Here is a 16537-nt window from a genome sequence, read left to right on the forward strand (position 1 = left end):
TGTGTTGGGGGGGTGAGGACGGGTGGGGGTGGGGGGGGGGGGGGTACCCCAACAGTAAAGTTCCAGATTTGACTGATGCAGCAGCAGCAGCCAGTTGCTGACAGAAAAAAAAAATGCACTGTGACTTAGAATGTGAAATATACACAGTGGCTGCATGTAATGATTAAATGATTGGTGATTGACTGATGATTGATTAATCAATTATTCAAATGACAGGCAGCTTAGAGTTGCCTTTTTTTCCCTCAGAGTTTTATGACAATTCAGTTGACTGGGTTTGTAAAACTCGAAGATTTTTCATGCATCCGTTAATGCACTTTAAAAAAAGTTACCTTTTCGTTGAACAACAAAAAAGACGCATTGAGACGTGGGGCATTCGTGTGCTGGTCAGAAGTTCTGAAATCAGAAACATGACAGCGTTGCATTCTTGAGCTACTTTGAGCTGTGGGAAAATTGATCGCAGATGATGCACTATAAACAAATACGAGCATGATGAAAAGTTGATGGATTTTGGCACCTCACTGGATTAAATATATTGCTGTAATAAAAATAATAAGTATAATTTTATTTTAGTACAAGTAACTTTCTTTTCTGTTTAATACAGATACACTTACTGAGTTCCTAACACGGCTGATGAGGTGAATCTGAAAGGAAAAACTTTAAAATGAATGTTAAATGTGGTGTGTTTGTCTGTCTGCCAAGGACATGCCCCCTCAACCCCTTCCTCCACCACAGTCTAATTACCCCCTGCACTCACACACACACACACACACACACACACACACACACACACACACACACTTTCCTCCCCACGCCCAGCTCCAGGGGAGACTGCTGTGGCGTCTCAGAGCCTCCTGCTCGACCAACCAGGAACTACTCCCACTTACCACTGCTGTCCCAGGCTCCCTGTATATGTGTGTGTGTGTGTGTGTGTGTGTGTGTGTGTGGGTGTGTGTGTGTGTGTGTGTGTGCTACCTCTTTATGTCTTTATGTCATTGTTTATAGCGAGTCTCAGTCGCCTACTTGTAGCTACCTTTTGGGCTGATATAAATCCCTGTGCTCCTCATCTGTTACTGTGTACCATGAACTCAGTATCAGAATCTGGTAAAATGATAAAAGATCAGCATCAAATCAGCAAATATAGCAAATATACTTCAATACAATAATATGGAAAATCATTTAAAATCTTTAAATTAGTCAAATCCAGATCCTGCTCAAGTCTGGTCCATCTCAGGGGAGCAAAACATTTTAACGAACAGTTCAAAACTTTCGGAAATCTGTGTTTTCATTTTCTTCGAAGATCGATAGCACTCTCACAACAGGGCACTTATGTGGTCAGATGATTTCTTGGTAAACAAACAGGCATAAAAACTAACAAAAACATGAAAAAAAGTCACCTCAGACTCTGAAAATCTACTTTTTCGGTATATTAATTTGTCGTGTACTTGTTCGTAGGGTCGTGATTTTACTTTATTATTTGAGTATTATATTACTTTATTTATTTTTGATATTTTTGACTATAATGTTGTTTCTGATGTCTTTTCTTCTGTACACCTTACTTACACATGAGAAATGTGTTATTTCTCATGCGTCAGTCCAGCTAGCTTGTCATGCTAGCATGATAGCATGCTAGCAAAAGTGCTCTGTCACGAGCTGCCACAGCACAAGTGAAAATTTAGATCTGTGATTAAAGCCAGACCATCGTGTTTCATCCTCTGTGGACCATGAATCTGTATTAAGTCTCATGACGACCCATCGAACTATTTTTGAGACATTTCCCTCCAAAAACTGACCAACATCGCCATCCATCCCTAGAGCCATGAAAAAGTATCAGCTTACTTTTATTCTTTTTTTTTTTTTCATACAACATGATAATGTTATCGGGGGTGTCCTGGATTAGAACATCATGGATTCAACACAGGAAAAGTGCATCACTGGGCGTCCCAGTGCTCTTCACTTTCACCTGGTCTTTTATGTTCTTATGTCCACAGTGTGGATGTTTGTAAAACAAAACAAGATGGAGTGTGTGTGTGTGTGTGTGTGTGTGTGTGTGTGTGCGTGCGCGCGCTCCTCTGTCTGTGTGTGTGTGACAGTGTCGTGGCACCACACCTTTGCCACAAAGGAAATTTGGCAGCGACTCCAGACTCTGTGGCGAGAAAGAAAAGAGAGAGAGAGAGAAGGAGGGAGGACAAGGCAAGAGGGACATTTTTCCTTAAAACTTCTGATAACCCACACACATGCACACATGCACACTCACGCACACGCACACATGCGCGCACACACACACACATGCACGCATGCACACACTATCACACAAACGCAAATAAACACGCACCCACATTCTGGACAAGAAACCAAGACACAATGGCATCGTAATGGGTGTGTTTACTAGTGTGTGTATGTGTGTGTGTTTATGTGTGGGAGAGGTCATGTTCACACACCGTTCTATTTTCGAATGCGCTGAAGGAGGGAAGTGTGTGTGATGATTGATGGGCGACACACACACATACACACCGTATCATGGGTCGCAGCGGGAATCCCCCACCTCTATCACCCACTGACACACACACACACACGCACACACAAGGTTGCATAATGTACACACTGCACAAAAGACACATGCAAACACGCACAACCCAACAAGCGTGATTTGTATGATCTCTGACCAGTAAGAACTGGACTCTCTGTAGCACTAAAACAAAAAGACTACAATGTCTTCAGTATTACGTGTTTTACAACATGGCTGCTAAAAATTCTCGATTCTGATTGGCTTGAAGGTGTGGATTAATAGTAACTGGATAATGTGACCAGACGCCTGAGATCCAGGTGTTCGCAGTTCTAGATTAATGTGTGAGAAGCTGTAGGTGAAGATAGGAAGGTAGGTTTTGATTTAAAAAACTGGCGCTAATCAACTCATGGTAGGAGCATGTTTACCATGTTCACCATCTTGATTTAGCATGCTATCATGGTAACGTGCTAATTGGCACAAAACAAACAGAAAGTACAGCTGAGGCTGATGGGAAAGTCATAACCATTTTTTTGGTTTGATGATGGCGCTTTCTGGATAATTCTCCTAAATGATTATAATTCATCTTGAGCGGAACATGAATGTGTGTCCCAACTATCATGGCAATCCACCCACCAAAAAATGTCCACCTCATGGTGGCGCTAGAGGAAAAGTCAGGAGATCACCAAAGTCTGTAGTATTCTGGGAGCCATAAATGTCTTCATTCATGGCAGTCCACCAGTAGTTGTTGAGGTATCCAGTCTGGTGGACCAACAGACCGAGATTGTAACTGCCATCCCCAGATCAAGGCCTAGCATGACTAGCATGGCTAAAAAATGGTTATGGAATAAAAACACAACCTGCAATTGCCTGCAAAATGATCTACACTGAGATGCATGTGTGGCATTCTGCAAAACAGATGAAACAGAAAAACATGAAAACTCACAATTAGGTGTGAACTCCTTTATGGGCTGTAACTCTGGAAAAAGCACAGAGCCAGTCTCTTGGGTGTGTTGATGACAGCGGAGGACCTACAACATGCACAAAGCTACTTTAAGCTACATAAAGTTTATTTTTTAACACTCTGGTCATTTTTTTTCCAGTTTTGAATCTTGCAACCTGCTGACAGTGCATGAAAAAACCTTGTTATATTCTTATATTAGGTAATTATGCCTTTTTTTCCTCTTCAAGCCTTTGGCATTCTGAGTGGGCTCCAAGAAGACTTTCATGATCCCATGAAACTCATTCAAAACCCACTGTACAATTCAAAAGATGCTGCTCAGTGAGAAAATGAGTCTGGGTTTTTTGGAATTAGATGTCTCCATGGCCATTTATGTGTTTATGTGTGATGTTTTATGATCCAAAAATTCGTGGGTGTGATTGAGAAAATTAACCATTTTCCCTAAATTCCCCTTGAACTGGAGGTTTATACAAACCTTTACATGCTGGGTTGGTTTCAGAGTCCTGGAGTGTCTGAGAGTCACTCCAAACTTGGATTGAATAATTTCATAAATATCAGTCTATGTGTGAAAATGAGATTGTTTTTTCCAAACTGCTGCAAAGGCTGATAATAAACAACTTATTTTATTTTTCCCTTGTGGAGACACAGTAACTGTATGAAAACATCTGTTGCTCAAACTCTCCAAGGCTGTAACACATACTTATTAAGAAGATATTTTCTTTATTTGTAAGAGTTTAAGTTTCCACTGAAACTGCTGGATCTCTCATTGTCCATTAAAAGATGATGGAATGAGTAGTTTTTTGTTTTTTTTTTGACCTGGCTCACAAGAAAAAACAAAACATTTGGGTTAGAAAACAGAAAAAGTCTCTAAAAGAATCTGAGGAGCAACACGGTTCATCTGCTTAAAGAGCTAATCCTGCCTCGAAGGAACTCTAATTCTTAAATCAACAGTGGCATCAATATATAAGGAAAAAGTTTCCTCTAGTGAAACCAGCAGGTTGGCATTTGTAGTTTTGAGTAAAATTTCTTAACAGCTATTGGTTGATTGCCAAGAAATTTGGTGCAGACATTGATGCTCCCTTAAGGATGGATTTGGTGATTGCTTTAAGTTTCCTCTTGTGCTGTTATCAGGTTAAAAATTAAATTTGTCCAAAACTTTGATTGATGCCCAAATAAATTCAAAGTTTTCTTTCAGACTCAATTTGTGTCCGTTATTCATTTATCCTCTGCCTGTTTTTACCATTTTCGCCTACTGTCTTGTCCTTTCAGACCCTGATTAGTACGTTTGTGTGTTGAGATCTGACAGTTATTTGAGCAACAACTATGGTGTAATAATTAAAGCTTATGATAAATAAGTCTTTCAATAAATATTGTCCAATCAAATTGTCCTTGAAGAAAGAAAGACAATGAATTGAATGTGTTTCTACCTGCTCACAGCCTCTGACTAAATGACTAACACACGAAATGGAACGAGCACCAGCTCCCTTTCTATCTTAATCTTAAACTGCAAGTAACCCAGAGACAGTCAGCATCCGGTTGCACTGTCAGCTATCTGTCTGTCTCTCTGTCTGTCTATTCATAGCCCAGCAGCAGAGCTTATCATTTCTTATCCTGTAATTAATGCACTGCAGCACCGCAGGACAATATACGACCTTTCCCACTGAACACAACGCCTCTGTTCTCTCGTCGAACACTTGTTTTTGTCTCTCATCTCTTATGTCCTGTTGTCTTCTTTTTCTCATCGCCCCTGTCATTTTCTCTCTTTCTTTAAGTGACTCTCACGCTAGTTCTCTCTCACACTCACACTGTCTCCTTGGCAGAAGTATTCAGATATGCAGTTTTATCCTTTTTTTTGTTTTTTTGTTTTCTTCAGATCTCTCTTCTGAATACTCAGGAAGTCTCAGAAAATCAGGAAATGCTCATGATTTTTCTGAGAACTAGCCATGCACATGCAGATGTACAGGAAGGTAGCAGCGAAGGTCAGGAGATAAAAGAGAAATGCATTATGGGAAAGTGACCAGTGAGCCACGTGATGTCATAATCAGGATTATGAGTCATCATTTATGATCGGTAGATCAGTGACGCAGTGGTAAGAATTGATTAGATAGTGGTCCTTCTTGTGCTCACAGGGTTTAATGTGTAATTCTAAAGTTTTTTATTTATTTATTTATTTATTTTTTACATGAAAAGAGACAGCTCTCTTTACCATTTTGTTTGCTTTTGTTTGCTTTCAAATTAAAATAATAATAAAGTTATGGCTTAAAGTATGACAAAGTTCTGCACACTTTCAAAAGTAAGTGCATCTCAGATCCCTCACAAGCCCGGCCCATTATTCTCTATGGGAAAACGTCTGGCATTTTTGCCTATTTCAGTAAAAGTATACATCATATCACTGCCAAAAGTCATAGCATACCATTCCTCCTGATTACAAGTGTATGTGGCGCCAAAAATGTAGTGGCAACAGGAAAAAATAAAGCAGTCAAATTGTGGGGATATTTATAGTGAATGCTGCTGACATTTTCATCATATAGTAGAGGGTTTGGTTGGGAAATAAAATGAAATAAGGGATTAACATACTTGTGTGCTGGTATTCTTCAATCCACAGAAGACACTCTGAGACATTTAAATATATATGATTAGCAGTTTGGAGATGGACAGACAGGAAGTGTTAGCTTACCAGCAGCTTTAAATTACAAACCTCTGCTGAGCTGCTGAGTTATTCATTTCAAGTCTCTTTTTGAAGGGTAATTCTCCTTTAGCAACCGCATCAGCCACATGAGCTGAAGTTCTGTCAACCCCTGTCAAACTGTACCACGCTGTCTAATAACAGGTTAAAGGTTAAAGGTTCGGATCTCTGCACTGTCTGGGAAAATCTGACTGTGTGAAGGCATAATTAACACTTCTTCTTTCCCTAATAACCACTGAGGAGGCCAAAGTTATCACAGTGAAGCGTCCCAGTGGTTTCACTGCGGTCAGACTGGCAAACCCTTCAATGAATATGTGGAATCAGAGTCATGCTGATCTGCAAAAAAGACAAAAAAGCATGGCATGTTTGATCGTCCATCTATTATCTTTACCGGTTTATGCATATAGACGGCGAAATATTCACATTCACATTCAAACCAACAGGCAATTTCTCTCTTACTTCTTTATTTTTTTTTTTTGAAGGATCACCTGAGGGCACAGAAAGGCAGCAGGGCTGCTTGTGGTCTGTTTCTTGATCAAAATGGATATAGAGTATTAAACATGGATACTGTAAAAGGTCAAAAGTGGATAGTGGATACTGTCTTGACTTGTAGGGTGGTGTATTCTTCAAATGTCTGATATAAATGAATAATGATGCAAAACTTTCAGAAAGACTTGAAGACATTCATTGTGTTGCAGAGTTACAGAACGTTTAACCTATGTTCCTACATTACCTCTATCTTTATGTATAGCACACTTTTCTAAAGCCACAGTACCAAGTGCCTCACACAAGACAACAACATCAAAAAAGCATATCACAAAAACAAATCCCAATAGAGTTATAAGCAAATAAGAGAAAACCAGTTACAGAGTCACCAGCAAAAGGGCTGTCAATAAAAATCAAGTCAAAGAAGAGAAAGGAAAAGAAAGAAGAGATTAAAAAGAGGTACTGATTAAACTGAAATTTCCTCAGCCAGCTTGTTCCATAGATTCGGGGTTCTGACTGTTAATGCTCCGTCACCTCTGGTTCTCAGTTGTACCTCAGGAACAGATAAAAGACCTCTCTACCTGAGGATCTAGCCAAGGTACTGACTCGTATGTGACTAAGAGGACAGATATGTAGCACAGAAAAAGGCCATGAACAGCCTTAAAAACACACTGGGAGCCGGTGCAAGGAGGCCATGCCAGGATCAGTGGCTCCTAACAGGCAGGTACATCTGTGTGTCATCCGCATAACAATGAAAGGAAACACCATGTCTGTGGATAATATGTCCCAGGGGAAGCATGTAGACAGAAAATAAAATTGGTCCCAGAACTAACCCCTGAGGAACACCATACTTGACAGGAGCAAAAGGCACTATGTGGATATTAATAGAGACAGACTCTCGGAACTCTCACACCGTTATGTGTTTGTCCACAAACATACCGTCAGATTAAAGGATGTAGTAATGTTCAAAATATAGTACTTGGATAAAGAATGAAAAGACAAAGTAGTTGGGCTAAGAATGATGAAAAGAGAGATAACGTCCTGTTGCTTTGTGACCAGATTCATTACCAGATGAAAGGCTTCAGTTCTAATGTAGGAAATGTGTGGGGGGAAGGGCGTTTCAGATACTGTTCGATAATCTGACAAAAATGGCGTTAAAACACTTAAAATGTACCCAGACTTTAAAAAGATTTAACATCAAACATTTACAGATTGCAGTAGCCTCCGTCTGTATGAAACTAAATGTTTAAAATCACAAATCACATGTGGTCTCTTTAATGTCTTTCCTTGAGGTGGTTTGTGACAAACCGGGGGCTCCTCAGGGATTTCATCTCTGGATAGTGTGAGGACGAGTTTGTGAGTTCAGATCACTTTGTCACAGCCCAGGCTCAGCAGTGCAGTCAAGTGCCAACCGCACATGACCACATCTGGTGTAAAGTATTTTAACCAATATTTTATTTTTAACAAGGCAAAAGATGTGTCTGTAAGTCAGTGGTGATTGCAGTGTTAAGTGTCTAGTGAAAGAGAACTTAAATCTAAAGAAGGTTTTGGCTGGTGATGGTGAGAGAGAGAGAGAGAGAGAGATACTGGGCCATTTTAAATATCCTGGGTTCATAGGAGCACATCTAATGGCCCTTCTATATCAATATTACCCATTCAGAAAATGAATTTCAATTTCACTTGTAAAACCCTCCCCAAGGGGGCATTCATTTACATTCATCTAGTTTGGTTGCAAGGCAAACAAGGACAGCCACCTGTTTCCAGGTTTTTTGTTCCCATAGTGTTCCCTTGGGTATGTTCTGTGATATTGTCACTCATACTAATGATGCGTGGCAAGGTTGTACCCTGTAACCTGTAACCTTTACGATTCAATTTATATGTAGACAATTGGAGTTGCAAATTAAGTCCACATGGTTGCCATGGTCACATGGCCAGATTCTGCAGCAAACAGAAAAAGCTGAACCATCATAAACTCCAAATGCCGCTGCCACCATGTTTGCATTGAAAACAGCGGAGGCAGCAGTGGCTGATACCTGATCGCTGTTTGAAGGAACCTTAAAAGCTGCATAGAGCTGCAGAGGCGGTGCATTCAGAACTATGAACAACCTGTGATGGGTTTGTTATGTATGTTATGGCCCCAACTGAGCAGTTACTCGAAAAAAATACTTGATGAATTCATAGTAGTAATAATGAGTATCTGCATTCTTAGAATGTTGTTAAACTGTAAATTGTTTAACTATAAGCTAAATTGTGGAACCAGACACAGCAGCTTAGAACACGAGCAGCCTGTTATGGGAAAAAGGTGCAATTTTTTTTTGTGTGTGGCCAAAGTGACAGAGGCAACTCCGAGGCTCTTCTGGTGACTGGCTCCAAGCTAACTACATACACATTCTCTGCATATATACTGTAAATTACTAGCTACATTTAAACTGTTTAGGTACTCATTATAACAACTGGGGTGACTTCAAAATGCTAAAATATGAACACTGTCAAGGCTGCCGTAAACTAAAGTTATCGCTTATAGATGGAACTATGAGTATAACACAGTCATATTTCACACACTGTTCAGACTGCACGCCCAACATTTCTGAACTATTTTCACACAGACTCTTTAAAATTATGACTCCGAGATGTTTGCAGTGGAATTCTTTGAAACCTCACTCTGCATTGAGCCCCATGTTTCTGGCTTCCCTCACATACATTCCTTCAGACTGGTATGTGCCACTGACCTGCCAGCAGAACCCCTTTTTCATTTTCAGACCACTCATGCATTCACATTCGAGTCATATGCAATAAATGAGAAGCATCCTGTCACTAAACTGCTAACAAAAAGCACACTCCCCAGAATATCCTCTCAGTATGGATACGTGGAAACCAAATATCCAAACGGATTATTTTATCAGTGTATTCCAACTGAATGTGAATCTAATCTAAGAGGCGGCACAATCGCAGACAAAGTCAGTGGAAAGACAGAAGTGGACACAGATACATTCACTTCAGTCCATGTCACCTGAAAACAGCTCAGTGAAACGAGTGTAATGAGAATTACAGTTCCACAATGGTCAACGCAATAACACAACACAACTCCTGGTGGAGCTGGGTTTAACGATGCCACCTTAGCAACAGTGCTAATGTGGCTAACAGACTCACTGTGTTTTTGTAATCAACATGCTGATATTTCATCACGCACATTGAAACTTATGACAATTTGGTTTTTAATAGTTTTTTTTTTTTTGTCCATCTGTCAGTTCAGCCGTGGTCAACAGGGACTGATTGTCCACACAAAGGCCTGCACAGCTCGAGACAAAGCTCATTGAATTTGAACTTTGGCTGTTCTGTACTGTAGATTTTTTTTCTCAGTGATTTTTCAGCAGCAGAGACTTGTTTATTATCCGTCTAAGAATCGTAACTTTATCTAAGAAACATTTCCCAGTTAGAGGCTGCTGGTGAGCCTTGCAGCTCTGCGACCCAGAATAACCCCTGTCATCACCACTGCAGCTTCTTCATCTGGAGTGCTGCTTATACAAGCAGTATAACCATTTATTATTTTTTCTTATGTTCTCCAGTTTGCATGTTCAAAATGCAGTGTCACAGAACGAGGTGCTCTGATCAAGGCATGTTTGTTGCTGTCATTTATCACTCTGTTTGCAACCACATCATTTGTGTGTTTTGTGTTTGTGTACTGCTTTGATTTGTTTCCATGTGTTGGACTTCGAGCAGCTACAGCTTTAAAGCATATGGAGGCAAGTGAAGGGCTGCCAGTTTGATTCGCATTCAGGTTTTGGGAGGGTGGGAGTTGTCACTTCATTAACTGCTGCTGTTAGTTTGAGCAAAGCACTTTAGCACTCTGTAAACTCAGAGTTTGATAAGTGCACTGTTATAAAGTTTATGATTATTAAAATTAAAAGCTCCAAAAAAAAAAAAAATCTGCAAAACTGAGCAAAAAATTAACCTCACTCCAGAAAACCAAAACCACATGTTGATTTTTCTGACAAGTCTTTGCATTTCAAACTACTGCACAAGCATGCTTACACACACACACACACACACACACACACACACACACACACAGGCTAATGTTTTACATACTCTTCATTCCTTTCAGCCACATTCAGGTTGATTTTCATAACTATATTAATGTAATGCAGTGACTCGTCTTCTGTATGGAAATGTGAATTCTCCATGATCTCTAGAACAACAAACAATTACAAAATGAACCAGACGCATCTTTCATGAAATAAACATTTAATTTTTGACAGATATGTTTTAACTGATTAACCTCCCATTCTAACGATTGTCCTGTTCTGTTAGAAGGTCATGGATTTTCCAACATTGCTTTCACACGTACACATTCAAACCGAAGCAATGAGTCTGTGCAATATTTCACGTATTCGCTCTTTGTTTCATAAACAGACCCTGGGCCTGTTTAGTCTGTACATTTCCACTTATCTTATTTTTCCCATTTTTCTCGTTTTTACCCCGCTAACAACAACGCTGTGTAAACTCCCCACATTTTTCTGACTCGTGTTCATTTCCGGCAGCGGCCGTATATCATCTGTCCATCAAACGTGGTTCTGAACAAGAGAAAGAGAGAGAGCAGGGCTGCAATGTACCCGAGAGAAAAGCTGAAGGAGGGAGGGGGTGAAACAAGTGGGACTTTGGATTGTTTGGCACAACGAGAGGAGTTGGGTGGGAGATAAAGTGTTTTTTTCTTCTTGTGGTGTGCGAGTGAAGTCTATTTTTTTCTTTTGTGGTGTGTGTAAAGTGTGTTTTTTTTTTCTTTTGTGGTGAGTCTGTGGGAACTGCTGAATGAGATGGAGTGATTCCTGAAGTCAATGCTATCAGCCTTAGACACACTCAAACACTGGCCCTGGTTCAGAGGGGAGGTGGTGGGGGTGGGGGGACGATAAGGACTGGGATGGGGCCGATGGTGACCCGAGGGTGATAAGGAGTGGGATGGGGCTCGTAAGCTGCACGGAATTTGATCTTGATACCAAACAAACCAATACAAAAGAAGAAAAACAGTCGGAGTTTAGGATCTGACCTGGGTTCAAGCCCTGTCACTTGAATGTTGGATTATGGTTTTTGATTTCTGTTTGTGTCTTACAGTTTCTTAAATGAGTTCTCACCTCAAAACTTAATGCCCGATCTGTCAGTCCCACACATGCAAGAGACCACAGAAGACATGTATTCAATTATTTCTGAGGTTTTGTTTCCTGTCATCGTGAAATTAAATTTGTGAAAGAACGCTGTGACGTCACTTTGAGTTGACAAAATCATTAGTCAGAGCTGTTTTCTTTGTTCCTTTCTTTTTGGCAGCGCGTTAACTGATTAATTATGAATCCGTTATTTGTTGTGACAAGATAAAATAAGTTGGAAGAATAAGAAACTTTTCTTGTGATGTTAAGACAATGAGTTTATTGTGTCGAGATCACAAAATGTTCTTGTGATCGTGAGAAAACAAAACTTTCCACAAACTGACATCTGAGACGAAATCTACATACCGAAGACGTCAGCATGTGGTTGTCATTAAATCCTTTAAAAGTTTACTTTTCTCGACTTTAAGGATTTTCAGACATGGTGTTTTGGAATTTAGCAGCACAGTAGCCTGTCATGTGGTCAGTCTATTTCACCATCTTTTGGTCTAGAAACAAATCCAGATTGCCGTGAAATTGACTTTTGATATTCATCGTCCAGAGAGGAAAAATCTCTTCTGAATTCTCGGGAACCTCCTCCTCCGAGCTCTGCCACCAGGCCAGAATTTACACCTGTACAGAAGGAATATCAGAATCTTTCATTCATGTTCACTGAAGGACAAACCCTTTGGGGGATTTTGGGTGATTCATGAGTTCGACACTAACATCAGAAAAAAGGTGAACACCCACTTCACGCAGTAACTCGTCGGGTGTGTGGAGATGAGAAAGTAAGCAGGTTTTGGATTTCTCTCCAGCTCTCCATTTTTCACAACTACTTCTGTCACTTTTCTTGTGTACAGCCATGTGCAACATGCATTCCAGGGGAGACTGCTGTCCCTGTATTTAAACAATTATCACATCTCGCCCCCAGCTATAAATGTTTTTGATTTCTGACATTGTCAGACAACACATCATACAAGCTAGTTATTTTCTATCATAACCCAGCTCTCAATAGTTCACACTTCTTTTGAGTCCCCATCCTCCAGCTGACATCTGGGAGTTGGAGGAGACCCCAGGTGTCCCTGAGGAGATCCCAGGTGTCCTGCTGAACCACCTCAGCCTCAGCATTTCTCCTCCGAGCTCTTTCTGGGTAGCTTCTTCAGTCTGTGACATCCTGCGAATTTTTGGCCGCTTCCATCCACAACCTCATTCTTTTGGTCGCTACCCACAGCTCAGGGCTGTAACGTAGATCAACTGGTCAGGCTCGTGAACAAGACTCTGAGTTCTCAGACCAAAGGGGGCAATCCACCATTTTCCATCAGAGTACCATGGCCTCAGATCTGGGGGTCCTGACTCTTTGGATTTTGATGCAAACCACTCCAGGCTGTGCTGGAGGTCACAGTGCAGAGACTGCAGCTACAGTCCTGCATAAGACTGTAAACACAACCTCAGTCCTACAACAAAGCCACTAATTTAAAACTTAAGTACTGTCTCCCACTATCCACTCAGCAAGCCAGTGCTCTGGGCTGCTGTTGTTTTGAGTGTAGCTGGGAGAACAGAGAATGATTTAGCTGTGAAGTAACGTAATTACAGTGTTTGTTCTAGTCATTTGTGGTTTACCATCATCATTAATTAAAGCAGAGCTGAGTATTTATGAAGATTTAAAAAAAAACAGTACCCTGCTCCATAGGACGCTTTTGTCTCCAAAGCACTCAAACAACACCACCTCCATCCCATCCACTGCAGCTCAGCTGTTTTGGAGGAACAGAGAAAACGATTTAAGCAGTGATCTCACCTACGGTTTGTTTTCTTTGTCTGAATGAAAGAAAGAGTCGTGTTTTGTTTCATTTATGTTCAACCACATCAATTACAGGTAACTGAGGGTTTGACATAAGTCACCTGACATGCAGGAGACCGGAGTTTCTATCACGTCACAGACCTGCAACCCCAAGTTATACCCTAAACATAGTTTATTTGACATAATAACGATCTTTCCTTAACCTTAACCATACTGTGTAGTTGCCATGCTCAGATACTGTAGAAAGCGAGAACTCTCTGTGACACTTTAAGTCACTTTCAACTTACAATAACTGATTTTTTTTTTTTTTTTTGGGTCAGTTGGCTATAACAGGATATAACACTGATATATTATAGCTTTTGAATTTGAAATGGGAAACCTGTCGTCTGTTAACGCATCCAGCACAACTCAGACCAGCAGTAGCGGTCATTTGGAGCCATGTTTTTGTCCATGTGATAAATAAGCTCTGTTTTTGGACCTCTCAAGGAAATCTGGCTCTTAAGCTCCAAATGCTATACTGTGTTCACCAGCTAGCATACGGTGAGTTCATCATATTGCTACACATGCACTCGCCCACTTGTTGAAAATGTGGCGAAGGATGACTCATCTGGGCATCTCACCTTTTTCCACGTCTCTGTAGACCAGTGTTTTTGGTTTTTGCTCCACTGAACTCTCAGATGTGCATCCATCTTCGTAATGAGGGGTTTATCCTCTGCAAACCTACTATAACATCCCTCTCTATGTAATTGTCGAGGGGACTGTTGCTGACACAGTCTGATCACGTTATGCACTGACGTTCTCAGTCACCTGAGGAAGAGCTGCTTCTGTTTTTTCTTACATATCGAGCATCGCGGTCATCAAATCGTCCGACGCTGTTTACTGACGTCTTTCCCATGGATCTAAATGCAGGTGTCACTCTGGGCAGCGTTGCCATGTGCTGTGCATGTTTCGTAAAAAATAAAAAATAAAAATAAAGTGGTTCCCGATCCTCATTGCATGTAAGACAATGTATTGAAGTTCATTCTTGACCTTGGTAACACCTGATTAAACAATCTCACATGATGTTCAACCCTTCCATGATTCTTAACGGCTGTAGGACGTCTCATTTATGTTGACCTGAAAAAAAAAACCAGCAGAAAGTTCATTTGTGATTTGTGAGCTTGTCTCTTCGCTCACTTTCACATGGTTTCACCGAAACAAACAACACAACCTCACAGCTTTTACCAGCGTCTGTTTTCTAGGCCGCTGCTTCAGCCGAGTGTCTGAGCAGACAGACAGATTTAGCCATAAAGTGGGATAATGAGAATGTTTATTTTAGTATTTTTAGTATGCGTTTATCATTTTGCTTTTACATCATCATTATTGAAAACAGGTCAGCATAAACAGCGACACTGTCTCTACCCAAATACAGGTTTACAAGTTTATAGTTTCTTGAGAGCTTTCTCTGCTCGGTCTTGAGCTTTGTGTGAAAACATCACAAACCACTAATTTAAAACCTAAATACTATCCATTTTCTAGGCCAGTGTTCTCGGCTGAAGTTGTTTTGAAAGAGAAAGTGATTTAGATGTGAAGTGGGATAATGATGATGTTCGTTCTAGTAATTTATTTTCACATAACCTGAGCTATGCCCTAGTTTTTTTCCGTATATTAATTCTTACCAGGTTCACAGAATTAACAACACTCAAAGATTAATATGCAGACTAAGTTTGTTTGATTTTCATCTGCCCTCAAAGCTGCAGCACGACAGAAATGGTGGAGCTGCTCACAACTGGAAAAGATTTAAACACATTTTTGACTCCACAAAGATCTCCGAAAACACAAATGATGTATTAAATTAAAAATAGGATTCTTTTTCTTGATTAAGCTTTAATATTGGAAAGTGATGGTTGCTCGATTGGTGACTGCTGGTGCTCGTCTTGTATTGTTTCCTGTAAATGCAAAACAGTGAGGTACATTTGTTTCTTGTGTACTAAGTGCAAAAGCAGTTGTGCATGTCCCAGACCCTCTGTCCCACCCAAAAGTGTCGGGCCGGCCATTTGTTAAAACAACACAAACTCATTCCTCCAGTAAAGCCACTAATTTAAAACCTAAGTACTGTTTTACCACTTTCCAGAGGCTGCAGCTGTTTTGAATGCGGTTGAGGGGAGAGAAAGTGATTTAGAGGTTAAATGGGATAATGATGATGTTCATTCTAGTAATTTCTGAGGCAAAAACATCCTAATTTAAATCAGGACAGACGATCTGTGATTAAAGCGTGGCAGAGGAGGCCGGCAGGCTAAGGGCAAATATAATTATAGGTGCTATTGCTGGCATGATTTTGACACTGGTATCTGGTTTTCTGGTGTTGTCTCAAAAAAAAAATCTGACAGGAAATATTTTAACTTTAACTTCATTCCTCTTCTAAGTTGTTTTGGTGCTGAATCTGTCTCCATCCACATTTTAGGTGTGTAACAATCATCACCAGCCTCACGCTGCAGTGGCCATGCTGTAGACTTTTACCTTTGTTCTTTCAGTTTTGTCCTTTGTCTGCCGAGCCCTGTCTGTCCAGGGTTCTGGGTTCAGTTGTTATGAGTGCGGCTGAGGGTTTGATATGATTTACATGTGAAGTGGGATGGTGTGATAGTATTTTGGAGGAGAAGGAGCGAGAGGCAGAGCCGCTGCTGCGTTACTGAGTCCTCGGCAGTGCGGTTTGAAAGCGCTGTAATCTCCCATCGCTACTGCAGCAGAGCGATGGGAAGAATGCAGTGACGCTGATTTTTCTTGGCAGATACTTTTTGTTTTTCATTTAATTGCTCAGTTGTGTTTGGTGGATTAAGTCAGTCACTGTAGAGTGTCCCATAGTTTCCAGTGTGTGGTGGGTCGCCTGAAAGGACCTCAGAGGATTATAGTGGTGTCTTTGCATGTTTTACCTAATTTAATTAAAATGATGTGTACTTTGATTTCCTGCCAACCATTTTCCAAAGCATAC

The sequence above is a fragment of the Toxotes jaculatrix genome, chromosome 2, assembly GCF_017976425.1.
Source record: "Toxotes jaculatrix isolate fToxJac2 chromosome 2, fToxJac2.pri, whole genome shotgun sequence".
Taxonomy (NCBI): Eukaryota; Metazoa; Chordata; class Actinopteri; family Toxotidae; genus Toxotes; species Toxotes jaculatrix.